The sequence below is a fragment of the Apium graveolens genome, chromosome 1 (genome assembly GCF_009905375.1).
Source record: "Apium graveolens cultivar Ventura chromosome 1, ASM990537v1, whole genome shotgun sequence".
NCBI classification, from domain to species: Eukaryota; Viridiplantae; Streptophyta; class Magnoliopsida; order Apiales; family Apiaceae; genus Apium; species Apium graveolens.
The window spans coordinates 2,694,418-2,709,458 of NC_133647.1; the positions used below are offsets into that span (position 1 = coordinate 2,694,418).

At 34.4% G+C, this 15,041-nt stretch overlaps 1 long non-coding RNA gene across 1 annotated transcript; it reads right to left on the reverse strand.

The window, feature by feature from the left end:
- Nucleotides 1-8,550: 8,550 nt before the first annotated feature.
- On the reverse strand, nucleotides 8,551-9,578 carry LOC141718935 (uncharacterized). Its single transcript, XR_012574010.1, has 3 exons — nucleotides 9,270-9,578; nucleotides 8,753-9,077; nucleotides 8,551-8,594 (listed from the first exon to the last, which is right to left on the reverse strand). It is a non-coding gene; the product is annotated as an uncharacterized LOC141718935 (long non-coding RNA).
- Nucleotides 9,579-15,041: the final 5,463 nt, after the last annotated feature.

Below are 15,041 nucleotides of genomic sequence, written 5' to 3' on the forward strand. Positions count from 1 at the left end.
TATTTCTCTTGAGTTCAGGAACAAGCACCTTAACAAGGCACCCCCGTACACGAAGATATTTAAGACTAGTCATCTTGTCTTTCCATAACTCCAAGGGTGTCTTATTTATGTATTTCATATGGACTCTATTCAAAAAAGGCATGTCGTATTTAGAGCCTCTCCCCACATGTATTTAGGCAACCCAGAGTTAATAAGTATACTATTAATCATATCTTTAAATATTTTGTTCTTTCACTCAGTAACCCCATTAGAATCAGGTGTGTATGGTGGAGTAACTTCATGAACTATATCATTGTTTGCACAAAATTCATTAAAAGCGTTACTCGTATACACACCACGTCTTTCAAATCTCAATCATTTAAGTACCTTACTAGTTTATTTTTCTACTTTAGTTTTATATATAAAGAATTTACTAAGTTCTCCATCCTTATGTCTAAGTAAATAAACATAACAATATCTTCTACTATCATCTATAAAAGTAATGAAGTATCTGAACTGGTCCTTGGTCAACATACCACCAAATTCATAAATATCAGTGTGTACTAAATCTAACAAGTCTGAATCCTTAACAATATTATGAAAATGTTTCCTTATTTGTTTAACAGATATACATACTTGACATTTAGAATTCTTTTATATGGTATGTTTTTGAATCAACTCTAAGCTCATCATATTCTTAATAGCACCAAAGTTTAAGTGACCTAGTCTAGCATGCCATAAATTTGAGGATTCAACACAGTTAACAGAAGGAATAATATCATTATTCAAAGAGATCCCCAAAATGGATTCAGCATTAATAACAAATTAACCATTTGACAAGTAACCCTTGCCAAAAAATGTACCAGTATGAATAAGAACTACTTTATTACACTTGAAAGATATTTCAAAACCACTAGAAACTAAAAAGCTTCCGGTTATTATATTTCTACGCATATCGGGAACATGGTGCACTCTAGTCAGAGATAGAATACGTCCTGAAGGGAACTTCAGGTCCACATTTCCTACTCCATGTACTTGGGCAGCACTAGCATTCGCCATCGTCACTGTCAAGCTATGACTTTGTTGATAAAATACAAATAAACTAATATCGGCACAAATATGCACATTAGCTCTAGTATTTATCAACCATTCATTTGACAGATAGGTAGATAATAGTATAGGGTTGTAGGAAAAATACCGGTCAATGTTGGTTTCAGAAGTCATAGCCTCACCAACAACCATGTTCATTACGGGCCCACTTGCGGTTCCAAGCACAACATTAGCTTGCCCTACCAACTGGGTTTTCTTCACTTTCTTTATAGGAGAGTCCTTACTCCAGTGCCCAACCTGCCCACAAGACCAACATGTTTTGTTTGCCTTTAGTTTCTTGGCCTTTTCCTTGTCACAATTAGGTTTATTACTATTAACTTTCGTAGAAACAACCTTCCTTTCTTATCCTACAGTTGCTGCATTTACCTTCGAGCTACTGTGCTCAGTTGGCATCACATGTCCATGTTCGAACTTGTGTCATTCTTGAACCGTGATGTCCACCATAAGGTTGGTCCCGGTGGTCTCACCTTTCTGTATTTTCAGGGAGAGAGAACTCTTCCCAAGACTTTGGGAGCTTTTCAATCATGCTCATAAACTTGAACTTCTCATGGAGGTCCATTTCAGACTCCTTCAAAAGCATGCACTATCATCTCGAACTCATGCACTTGCTTTGTCATGGACTTATTGTCCACTAGCTTGAATTCAAGGAACCTAGCCACATAATACCTTACCAGACCTTGTGAGTCAGTATTGTGTATCTGGTCCAGCTTCTCCATAAGAGTTTTGCAGAGTAAGCATCAGAAGAATAAACATCAAACAAGGTGTTTGTTAGAGCAGCCAAAATGGTCGCCCTAGCAACCCCATCGTTTCAGCCCACTTCGCAAAAGCCTTAACAATTTCAGCCTTTTCTTGATCTACAACTGGTTTCTCATACTCCACAATCGGCCAAAAACCCTTTACAGTCAACCACAATTTCATCCTTTTCGGCCAGCGAGAAAAGCCGATGCCACCATTGAATTTCTCCTACAAGCCATTCAATTCAACGGCTTGTGGAAATTGTAAGTGGTCCAATCAATGAATCCAGTAAATGCACCAATACTACCACCACCAACAGGAACCTCAGTTTCCCTAACCATTATGTTAAATAACATATAACTAATTAACTCTTCAAGAATGTTTGAAATAATAACTATTACAACAACATAGAGGTAGTTATAAATAATATTTAACAAGCCAAAACTAAGACAACAATTAACGAAACAAAATATGTAGGTAAAAAGCATGCATATCAGTAACTGTAAGAACAAAGAAAGTCAAGAAATTGTACCAGTAACCCAAGATTTATCAAAGTGATATAGAAATAGAAAAGCGGAGGCCATGAACAGGTACAATCAAATGAAATAACTAAATAGCTGAGTCGCTAGGCCTTGCTCGAAGCCCTGACTACTCTTGAAGAGATAACTGCCCCCACCTGTTGGGTTGGGATACTTGCAACACCTCTTTCAGGATAAAACAGCTTCGAGCTTGGTGTTCACACCAACAACAAACTCAACTTCGACTACCACCTCATTCGCCGAAAAAAACACTAACTGTGTTTGTGAGAGCAGAGAAAGTAGAGAGGAAGAATAGAGAAAATAGAGAGTTTTTGAGATGTGTTTTCTCTGTATATACACCTTCAGTTTTCTTTCGGTATTTATAGTACAGGAAATGAAAGTGTAACCGACAGACTTAATAGTGTATTAACTCAGCCATTATATAATATAATATTTAAATCTCATCTGTTACATAATAAATAAATAAATAAATATATATATAATTCTCAGCCATTACAAAATATATATATTTAATTCTCAGCCGTTATAGAATATAATATCTAATTCTCAGACTTATAGAATATATATATATATTAAATTCTTAGACATTACAGAATTTATATATATATGTATATATGATTCTCAGTCGTTACAGAATAAAATATTAAATTCTCAGTTGTTACAGAATATATAAATATATGTATTTAAATAAGTTTAATTAAATTAGAGTTGACCGGCTCAGCACATACAAGCCAAGTCGGGTCTAGCCCACATATCAATAAACTTATTTTTCCAGTTAGAATAATATTAAATTAATAATTAATATAAATTAATTATTAAACGAATCTCATAACTCTTTCAGGTTCCCCACTTTAACTTATTTTCTCTATGGATTTCATTAAGAAAAATCTTAAACCCATACATGAAAGTTTAAGTTCTGATATCAAGGGACAACTTCCAATCTTTAGATTTTGGAATTATCATCAAGAACATAATAAAACTTATCATTTAAAATTATATTTTTCTAACACATTCTGACCTACTTTTAGATTTTCACATGAAACCGATCAAAGAAAGCCGACCAAACCTGATATGATCATGATGAGGATAGGGCTTAACTTATAATAACTTAATGCATGCATTTTTCGACTTATAATCTCAAATTCTGTAAACCACGTGTTTGTTACACTGCAAGAAAACAGGAGAAAACCGACCACACATAACTGACCGACGTTGATCTGGCCACAATATCACCAACCACATGGGTTGGTCGGTTATATCAGCGGAAAATTATGTAGGTTTGATGATGTGGTACAGGTAAAACCGACTATAGGAGAGTGGTCGGTTATAAAAGCTAAATACGATGTAGTTTTGCTGATGTGGCATATTTAAAAGCGACCACCATCTAGTGGTCGGTTAAAACCCTAACAGGAGGCTCTTAAAATCGACCAACATGTGTGGTCGGTTTTGGAGAAAAATATAAAATTAATATAAAGTACAAAAAAATGAACCCGTTATAGACTGAACGGTATCGTTTTACTATTTTATTTATAACCGACCGTCGTCAGTCGGTTTAAATCTATTTTTTTGTGTGTTATATCTCTCTTTTCTTGAAATTGGGCAAAATATAAAAAAACCAAGAGGGAGAATTGTAGTAGAGGAGTAATAGAGAAATTGTAAGTGTTTCTCATTTATTGTAATCAAAGTGTTTGTTGTATGTATTAAATGTTGTTTTGGTAATATATTGATTGTTTTTAATTTTTTGTGAAAAGCATGTTAAATATGTTTTTTTTGTGAGAAATTATAAGTTATTCTCATTTATTATAATCAATGTGTGTGTGTGTGCGCGTGTTTGTGTTTGTGTTTCTTGAATGTATTAAATGTTGTTTTGGTAATGTATTGAATGTATTATTTGCTATTTTAGTGTACGAAATCGTTATCTAGAGTTTTGGCCGAAAATTAGTGTGATTTGATCGGAGAATGCGTTGCAAGGGTTATCAGGTTATGATATTAATATGGTTGAATTGCTGATGAAATTTTGAATGACTTAAAAGCTTGAATCGAACCAAACGGTTCTGTATCGACCCCGTTTCGTGCTCGCTGGAGATTTAACGCCGCCGTCGTGTTCTTGAGCTTTCCGGCCACGTTCTCGACGAAGCAACGATGAGGGAGGAAGGGGAGTCGTCCTTGGAGTGTTGTCGAGTGAAACCTCAGAAGAATCGACCTGGAATCGCCGTGTTTTGACCCGACTCATTAAAAATAGTTATGAATCATAATTTCTTTTGAAAGCGAGTCGGCTTATAATAATTATTTGTTTACAGACCCTATTAGTGATAAAATCGAGTCCAATAGATCCCGAAAAAATTAGAAATCGAGTCTAATTTAATTATGTGCCTTATGTGCTATGTGATTTACATGCCTATCTGAACTCTATGCGCTAGATAATTATATGCGAGTCAGATAATATCGTATGGGTAGATGATAAGGACTACGTGGTGTCAATCTGAGAATGCGTATGATATAAGTCTGCTAAACAAGTATCTTTCCTTGATAGATTCAGTACCAGTAAGGCGAATCAAGCAGAAGATGGAAGGTTGTGAATTACCCGAGGTGAAGTGTATACCAGGCAAGTTTTTCCCCTATTCTAAGTTCATAATAGTGAATCACTTCCAATTTCCATGACAATTACACCTTGATAATTCTTGTTCGCAAACAGTGATACATAATTATTGATCTTTATTTCTATTTCATTTTGATTCTCAATTTCTCCTAATTCATTGAATCCTCTATTCATATTCCAATACTTATACCCATATTTACATATACTCTGATATATTCTGATGTTGGGATATATCGAAAGCATACCGATTATTCCGGATGCTAAACTATGGACTGGATGGTTATGATACGGGTTGTGTATGAACCGGACCCTTGATTATTAGGCCATAGTTGCCTGGGTACCCTATATGTTGGTTGGGTCTATGCAGTTAGGTATAGATTCACGCTATATCCTGACTGATTAGCAGGTTATAGTGCATATATTAGTTCTTGTTTCTAGTCACGCTCATTTGGCACTCGCCAATTATGGCAATTATTATTCTTTACAGATACAGATGGTTGTTCAAACCAGCAGATTAAAAGTTCAATTATCCTTCTCTGTTTATACTATCTATACATATTGTTGCAGGCTTGTTGAGCAATTTTCGGCTCACCCCTATTGTTGTTGTTCACCTTGTTTTTCATTTAAGTTTGAGAATGAAACCCATCAGAACCCGAGTAGTCAAGAAGTGGGTCAAGTTGCGGGACCCTCTAATTCCAAGAGTGTTTGTCCCTATCCCAGAAGAGAGTTTTGAATTGCCAGAGCAGGTGTAACAGGATAAGTGGTAGTTGTAATTTAAATAAAAGATGTTTAGTTTAAAATTTGAATTGAAATCTGGTTTGTAATAAAGAGAGTTTGTAAGATAGTTTATTTAGAATTGTCGTAATAAAGTTGGTAGGTCGTTCTTGTTTTCAATCCTTAACCTTGAAAAGATTCTGATTAGTAGTAGTACGGGGTAATTATATATTTATATTATGATTGTACAGGTTCAGTAAGTAGTTAGTGTTTATACTGCCCTAAATCTATACTTCGGATTTGGAGGGTGTTATATTTGGCATCAGAGCTTAGGTTTTGGCCCTTAAAAATAAGAACAATAGAGGTAAGATAAGATAGGAAGATCACATAAGATAGGAATAATGATATTAGGGTTTGTTAGTTTCTTAGATTAGGAAATTATGAGTTTTATGAATATGATTTAATCTTTTTCTTGTGTTATGGTTATTCTGTTAGATGGCATCTTTAGCGTCATCCATAGATGGCCTATCGCAACCGCCCTCTTCAAGAATGTTACATAATATGTTACCCTAGATATGGTACTGATGACCTAATCTAACATTGTATTTTTTTTGTTACCTTAGCCAAAAATGTGATGTTGCACTAGGTAAAAAGTGTTGCAGCTTGTCACATTCTTGTCAAAATGTTACCTTAGAGTATAAAAACATATATATAATAGTTTTTAAAATTATATCTTAATTTTATAAGAATACTTAAGGTGATATACAAATTTAATAAATGAGTTACATGTGGATATAATAAATATTTAATGAAATTTTAAATAGGAACTTTTAAAACTAGTAAATTTAAAAATACTTAAAAATTGAACTTTAAAAGTAATAAAAATTAAAAATAATTAAAATTCCTCGTGTTTTAAGACGAGCACTAATATAAAAGTTTTAAAAATAAAAATTATATATATATATACGAATTTTTAAAAGTAAACAAATAGAAATAAGTAATTAACGTTTTTTGTAAAATAATAACTAAATTTTTATTTATTAAAAAAATAAAACACAAAATATTTTATGAAACTTTTTGGGTAGTAAAATGTTTAAAACGGGGAAAAAAATTTAACTAAAAGGCCGCCCAAATTTTGGGTAAAAGGCCGCCCATATTTTCATAACCCTATAAACAATCTCTCTCAAATCTCAAACTCCAACAATCTCTCTGGTTCTCGTATCCGGCCGCCCAAATTTCCAGTACACTCGTCTCTCTCATATCTCTACTGTTAGCTTCTAAAATCTCTTCAAGTATATTAGCCGATCATCGGTGTTTGAATCTACAACAACAGATTGCTTCTAAGTATTTCGTTATTTTGTCGATTAAGTCTCGAATTGATCTCCTCGATTCTGAATATACAGATATTTCGCAACAATTCAGGTTGTTTTTCATTTTTCGTATATGTCGATTTAGCTGTTTCTCGTAATGACATTGTTATAGTTGTTGGCTGAGATGCACTAATTGAATTCATTTGGTTATAACTCATTTTGTCAAAAACTAGGGTTTTGAAGAGTGAAGTGCAGGAGCTGGAGGAAAGTGGAAAGGAGATGCAGGAGCTTAAGAATCATGCGGAACAAGTATATTTTAAAGTTAGTTTAGCTATGTTGTATGTTTATTGAAATGGGATGTTTGTTTAGTTTTGATTGTTTGATCTGTTAGGTTTTTATTGATTTAAAGTTTTTGTAAGTTTTGATCGAGTGATTTATTGTGTATGATGTTATAAGATTGTCCTGACTGTATCTAAAATCTAGTAAAATGGATGTTATGTAGACGTAGTACTGTGGAGTAAACCATACCGTGTTGTGTGTGTTGATATTTTTGTTATTTGAAGAGTAGGCTTAGGTTCAGGTAAGTGTAGGCATACAGAACTGATTGTGCTAAAGTCAGAAGGTTGAGTCTAGTTCTGTAAATGATATGTAGACGTAGTCCAGAAATGATCGAGTGTAGCACAGCCACGTAGAAGGTTGAGTCGAGTTCTGTTAATGATATGTTGATATTCATATGTTAATGATATGCCTCATTTGTTTGATCTTTTTGGCACAATGTCATCCTTCTTGGCACAATGACAGACCACCTCAATGTTGGGTTTTTGTGTTAGTTTGTGGTTAATTTGGAAGCCTATGGTTTGTGGTTTGAAACAATCAATAGTCAGGCCTTATAGAAAATTATAAGGGATACATTCATGTTGTCAGATTTAAAGTTGTTTGGTGGAGATTATGAAGGAATGAAGATTTGTTCACTTCATGCTATGCCTTCTTTCATATTTCCCATGTAAAGCTTGTCATTGTCTTATATTAGTCATCACTTATTGAAAATTGGATGTTAACCTCTGCATAAATTTAGTAGGTTGTATCAGAAGTACGCAAGACAGTTTAATCTTTAGGCTTCATCGAAGCTAAAACACCGGTTTTACAGGTTTGTTTCGCTTAGGCTTGTATTTTGTTATGTTATAATTTGCATAAACTTCCTGTTACGAACTCAAATATGAACTTGTACTTTTACATATTTGGTACCCCGTGCATTACATTTTCTAGCTCCATGATATTTCACTACGCAGCTGGTTCCAGTGGCAAACCCTTGACCAGGTTCTCTGTTTCCTTAGAGCTAACACTATATACGACCTTAACTATCTCTATTCACATCTCTTTGATCTTCTTTTTGCCCATGGTTCCCATCTGGCGGTCCTCGTTTGTCCTTTGCCAGTGGTGTTTCAACCTCAGCTTCTCCGCCTTGAAAACCATCGATAGATCTGACATGCACCTTAAAATTTTCATGGTCATCATACTTCTACCCAAGTCTTCGTTGAACTTCAGACACTTCAGCAGAATAGGGTGAGATAACTCCAATTGTAACCTTTACTTTGGCTGCTTCGCATGCTGTACGTTGTAAAATACGGATTTAGAAAAACTGTTCACTATAGCTAGTTACTACAAACAAAAAAAGTATAATCCTCCAGTACGGTTAAATTTTGTGCGACTCAATTTAATTACATTTAAACAACTACATATGCTAATAAATAACTCCCTTAATATACCTCTGTACAGCAGCTGAATTATTTTAAGCAGGACAGCTATTTCTAGCATGTTTTTCAAGCTATGCAAGTCGGAATTATCCTCCCTACCACAAGAAATATTCAAAAAGGAATAGGTGCCAAACATAGGACCAGGTATGTAAAGCTTCTCATAAATGTTACTTCTGACAATTTCTGCATCCATTATTCGATTCTGATAAAATTTTGCATTTGGAAATCTACTTATACTGGGATGCATTCGGTATTGAATGTCAAGGAGGTTTCTGGAAACACCAAGGGCACTTAATCTCTGGAACAAGCTTCGGCCGATGCCAACTTCAGCAGAAACCTAACATAGATAGCACATGGATTAGGTAATTTACTCTAAAATCGAGATATATATATATATGTGTTACTTCCATTGATATTACACTAATGGACTTATTCTATAAATTAAATATATCTATACATTTTTCTAAAATACTGGACTCAAGTTAAAAAAAATTATCTTATTGCAATTCTTAGAAACAACTTTCTCTACCTTGCTACTGACAAATGCTGGCAGCTGGCATTCATCGCCAAAGAGAACAGCATGATTAATTCTGGGGACTTGTAGAGGGATCAACAGTTCACACTCCTTCAATTGGGCAGCTTCAATTGAACAGTGATGTTATGTTATGATTTAGGATGTCAAAATAAGTAACAGTCCATTTTAAAAATTGCAGTTTAATTTTATTTCTGCTAATTTTTCAGTTTATCTGTCGGAATGCATATTATTTTTTTCTCTGCACTGACTGTTTGTATATGTTCATATATATTGGGATTTGATGAATAGATGTAAAGTGAGTTTTACATCACTGAGTCACAGGAAGGAAGAGGTAACTTGGAGTCAAACTAATTTGTGCATTATCTTTAGGGTATCGTGCGGTTAGGGACATGCTGGTAAAAGAGGACACTTAACAAAAAGTGGACCAAACACTATGCATCTGAAGTCGAGGAGAATGTCATCTGGTGTTGCTATTTTATCAAGTTTATCTTTTTTTCTAATGTTTAGTAAAGAACTTGAACTATTTTGTTTAGTTAAAATAATTGTTGTTGTCTTAGTTTTAGACATGTGATGGTTTGAATGTTTGAGTTGGTTTGGATGTAATACATTTTGTGGTATGTAATGATATTTTGGGATTATTCGATTTCGAATCGTAGAATTTCATGTAGTATTGCTTTTTACATATGAAAAATATGTTAATGGTATATATGTTCAATTTACAAACAAATCCTATAAAATTAATATAATACAAATCATTATAAAAAATGGGGTCCACCTGTGGGCCCCAATATGTGTCCCACAAGTGGGCCCCATTTTTTTTGCAAATTCAAAGTGCAAAGGTAACATACATAGTGTGATACTATAGACATACATTGATGTTACCTTTGATATCTATTGTAACACAAAAGTCCATGTTGCACCAGGGCAAAGGAAATGTTACCATAGGGGTCAAAGGTAAGTCGAAAAAAAGCAACTTAAATTTTATGTTACCTTAGGTCTTTTGGGTGGCTATGGTAACATTTTTTTGGCCTGTTGTAACATTTTTTGGGTGTTGCTGTAGGCCATCTATGGTGTAGTGGAGCAGAGAAAGTAGAGAGGAAGAATAGATAAAATAGAGAGTTTTTGAGATGTGTTTTCTCTGTATATACACCTTCAGTTTTCTTTCGGTATTTATAGTACAAGAAATGAAAGTGTAACCGACAGACTTAATAGTGTATTAACTCAGCCATTACATAATATAATATTTAAATCTCATCCGTTACATAATAAATAAATAAATATATATATATATATAATTCTCAGCCATTATAAAATATATATATTTAATTCTCAGCCGTTATAGAATATAATATCTAATTCTCAGACTTATAGAATATATATATATATTAAATTCTTAGACATTACAGAATTTATATATATATATATATATATGTATATATGATTCTCAGTCGTTACAGAATAAAATATTAAATTCTCAGTTGTTACAGAATATATAAATATATGTATTTAAATAAGTTTAATTAAATTAGAGTTGACCGGCTCAGCACATACAAGCCAAGTCGAGCCTAGCCCACATATCAATAAACTTATTTTTCCAGTTAGAATAATATTAAATTAATAATTAATATAAATTAATTATTAAACGAATCTCATAACTCTTTCAGGTTCCCCACTTTAACTTATTTTCTCTATGGATTTCATTAAGAAAAATCTTAAACCCATACATGAAAGTTTAAGTTCTGATATCAAGGGACAACTTCCAATCTTTAGATTTTGGAATTATCATCAAGAACATAATAAAACTTATCATTTAAAATTACATTTTTCTAACACATTCTGGCCTACTTCTAGATTTTCACATGAAACCGATCAAAGAAAGCCGACCAAACCTGATATGATCATGATGAGGATAGGGCTTAACTTATAATAACTTAATGCATGCATTTTTCGACTTATAATCTCAAATTCTGTAAACCACGTGTTTGTTACACTACAAGAAAACAGGAGAAAACCGACCACACATAACTGACCGACGTTGATCTGGCCACAATATCACCGACCACATGGGTTGGTCGGTTATATCAGCGGAAAATTATGTAGTTTTGTTGATGTAGCATATTTAAAAGCGACCACCATCTAGTGGTCGGTTAAAACCCTAACAGGAGGCTCTTAAAACCGACCAACATGTGTGGTCGGTTTTGGAGAAAATATAAAATTAATATAAAGTACAAAAAAATGAACCCGTTATAGACTGAACGGTATCGTTTTACTATTTTATTTATAACCGACCATCGTCAGTCGGTTTAAATCTTTTTTTTTTGTGTGTTATATCTCTCTTTTCTTGAAATTAGGCAAAATATAAAAAAACCAAGAGGGAGAATTGTAGTAGAGGAGTAATAGAGAAATTGTAAGTGTTTCTCATTTATTGTAATCAAAGTGTTTGTTGTATGTATTAAATGTTGTTTTGGTAATATATTGATTGTTTTTAATTTTTTGTGAAAAGCATGTTAAATATGTTTTTTTGTGAGAAATTATAAGTTATTCTCATTTATTGTAATCAATGTGTGTGTGTGTCTGTGCGCGTGTTTGTGTTTGTGTTTCTTGAATGTATTAAATGTTGTTTTGGTAATGTATTGAATGTATTATTTGCTATTTTAGTGTACGAAATCGTTATCTAGAGTTTTGGCCAAAAATTAGTGTGATTTGATCGGAGAATGCGTTGCAAGGGTTATCAGGTTATGATATTAATATGGTTGAATTGCTGATGAAATTTTGAATGACTTAAAAGCTTGAATCGAACCAAACGGTTCTGTATCGACCCCGTTTCGTGCTCGCTGGAGATTTAACGCCGCCGTCGTGTTCTTGAGCTTTCCGGCCACGTTCTCGACGAAGCAACGATGAGGGAGGAAGGGGAGTCATCCTTGGAGTGTTGTCGAGTGAAACCTCAGAAGAATCGACCTGGAATCGCCGTGTTTTGACCCGACTCATTAAAAATAGTTATGAATCATAATTTCTTTCGAAAGCGAGTCGGCTTATAATAATTATTTGTTTACAGACCCTATTAGTGATAAAATCGAGTCCAATAGATCCCGAAAAAATTAGAAATCGAGCCAACTAGTATTTGTTAATACGAATATAAGTCTAGTTTTGATTCTAAAAATATTTATAAGTCTAATTTAATTATGTGCCTTATGTGCTATGTGATTTACATGCCTATCTGAACTCTATGCGCTAGATAATTATATGTGAGTCAGATAATATCGTATGGGTAGATGATAAGGACTACGTGGTGTCAATCTGAGAATGCGTATGATATAAGTCTGCTAAACAAGTATCTTTCCTTGATAGATTCAGTACCAGTAAGGCGAATCAAGCAGAAGATGGAAGGTTGTGAATTACCCGAGGTGAAGTATATATCAGGCAAGTTTTTCCCCTATTCTAAGTTCAGAATAGTGAATCACTTCCAATTTCCATGACAATTACACCTTGATAATTCTTGTTCGCAAACATTGATACATAATTATTGATCTTTATTTCTATTTCATTTTGATTCTCAATTTCTCCTAATTCATTGAATCCTCTATTCATATTCCAATACTTATACCCATATTTACATATACTCTGATATATTTTGATGTTGGGATATATCGAAAGCATACCGATTATTCCGGATGCTAAGCTATGGACTGGATGGTTATGATACGGGTTGTGTATGAACCGGATCCTTGATTATTAGGCCATAGTTGCCTGGGTACCCTATATGTTGGTTGGGTCTATGCAGTTAGGTATAGATTCGCGCTATATCCTGACTGATTAGCAGGTTATAGTGCATATATTAGTTCTTGTTTCTAGTCACACTCATTTGGCACTCGCCAATTATGGCAATTATTATTCTTTACAGATAGAGATGGTTGTTCAAACCAGCAGATTAAAAGTTCAATTATCCTTCTCTGTTTATACTATCTATACATATTGTTGCAGGCTTGTTGAGCAATTTTTGGCTCACCCCTATTGTTGTTGTTCACCTTGTTTTTCAGTTAAGGTTGAGAATGAAACCCATCAGAACCCGAGTAGTCAAGAAGTGGGTCAAGTTGCGGGACCCTCTAATTCCAAGAGTGTTTGTCCCTATCCCAGAAGAGAGTTTTGAATTGCCAGAGCAGGTGTAACAGGATACGTGGTAGTTGTAATTTAAATAAAAGATGTTTAGTTTAAAATTTGAATTGAAATCTGGTTTGTAATAAAGAGAGTTTGTAAGATAGTTTATTTAGAATTGTCGTAATAAAGTTGGTAGGTCGTTCTTGTTTTCAATCCTTAACCTTGAAAAGATTCTAAGTAGTAGTAGTACGGGGTAATTATATATTTATATTATGATTGTACAGGTTCAGTAAGTAGTTAGTGTTTATACTGCCCTAAATCTATACTTCGGATTTGGAGGGTGTTATAGTTGGCATCAGAGCTTAGGTTTTGGCCCTTGAAAATAAGAACAGTAGAGTTAAGATAAGATAGGAAGATCACATAAGATAGGAATAATGATATTAGGGTTTGTTAGTTTCTTAGATTAGGAAATTATGAGTTTTATGAATATGATTTGATCTTTTTCTTGTGTTATGGTTATTCTGTTAGATGGCATCTTTAGCGTCATCCTCAGAGTGGACAGTATCGGGTCAAGCAGTACCACTAGGGTCGGTTCAGGCATTTCCACCATTACCGCCACCACCACTATTACCTCAGGGACCAGTACAAGAGCAGTTTCCAGTACCCCCAGTACCAGAGGTACCTGACTTTATTGATTATTTTCCTTATTTTGAGCCAGAGGTACCTGAGTTACCATCATTAGAGTTTCCGATATTTGACATTCCTGATATGGTTGAATTCCATCAGTAGGAGGAGCTAGATCCTCAGATCCCAGTAGAGCAGCCAGAGATCCCACAGCCACAGCCAGATCCACAGATATTTGAGCCACCAGCTCAGGTAGTATTGTTCCCAGCACCGCTAGCCATTTATACATGTGTGCCTGGGGTATATCAGTTTCGACAGCCTGGGTTCATGGATGAGGTTATCTACCAGCCAGTGCCATTACCTACCAGAGGTTCTCATACAGATCTTCGTGAGCCATGTACTGTGCCCTAACAGCGGTATGCTAGTTTGAGGGAGGAGATGCAAAAGTGGCAGGACCAGTGTAGGGAGATTCTCGATCTATTTGAGGCTAGAGAGTACGAACCAGTGAGGGCATTACAGCCAGACTATATTATGAGGGAGAGACTCTGACAGATACACAAAGCAGTTTCCCAGGAGGTTACTGAGTTGAGACATGAGGATGTTCGCACCGATGCAGTTTATCACAGAGCGATGAGGTTGACCGAGGTGGTTTTAGAGGCACTTCAGCAGGAGATAGGTCGAGTGCCACCTGGATTGTGAGTTCGGCTGACAGCAGAGTGTTGTATTATATGTGATATATGTAGATAGAGGCAGCATAGTATGGTGTGACTAGGTTTGTACGTGTGTAGCATCTAGTTTTGACTGGTAGCAGCAGTAGTATGACTGATCTAATATAGACCCTTTTTCTATCAAGCACTGACACCTGTAGCTGGTGTTATACATATATATAAAATGAACCCATTCCACTTTTTCTTTTCTTTAATTTAAATTTCAGTTTTTTAAGCATTTAAATTTACGTTACTATTTTATAGTTTCATATCTCAAATGATGTTTTATTTAAAACAATGTTGTACATTTATTTCTCCAAAAAGTTTCAATTATTTCAAT